Raw genomic sequence first — 554 nt, 5'->3', positions numbered from 1 at the left:
ATATTCTGATTTGTTTTCAATTTATATTCTGTGTGAATATAACAATGACAAATGATTGATGTGTACATTAATCTCTCATCATATAAGAAAGGGTTTCCAATGTAAAATTAGAAAACGTCGCGTAATTTTAAAAGTTATTTAAATTTTATTATACTCTCGATAATTGATGAATATTTTTATCTTTCTGATTCTTCTAAATGAAGATTCTGAACGAAATTAAATTTCTAATTATCCAGCGTCGCACGATTGAATTGTAAGACAAGGGATTAACTAATTTCAATTATACTCTGTGTGACTCAAATAGATCAAGATTATTTCCTCTTTTAATAAAGTGATAACATTTGTTCAAAATAAAAATAGATATATCTCTATTCCTTATTTAATCATTTTAATCAGTGCGTTAACTTGACAATAATAATAATAACAATATAATTAACAGAATAAAATTCTCATTCTTACAAATATAAATACCCCTCTAAAAGAATGTCAATCAAATTAAAAATCAATGTTGATTAAACTCACTACTTTTCTTTATCGTTGCGATAAACAGAACA

This window comes from Apis dorsata, unplaced genomic scaffold, assembly GCF_000469605.1.
Source record: "Apis dorsata unplaced genomic scaffold, Apis dorsata 1.3 scaffold_50, whole genome shotgun sequence".
Taxonomy (NCBI): domain Eukaryota; kingdom Metazoa; phylum Arthropoda; class Insecta; order Hymenoptera; family Apidae; genus Apis; species Apis dorsata.
This window is presented reverse-complemented; position numbering follows the sequence as displayed.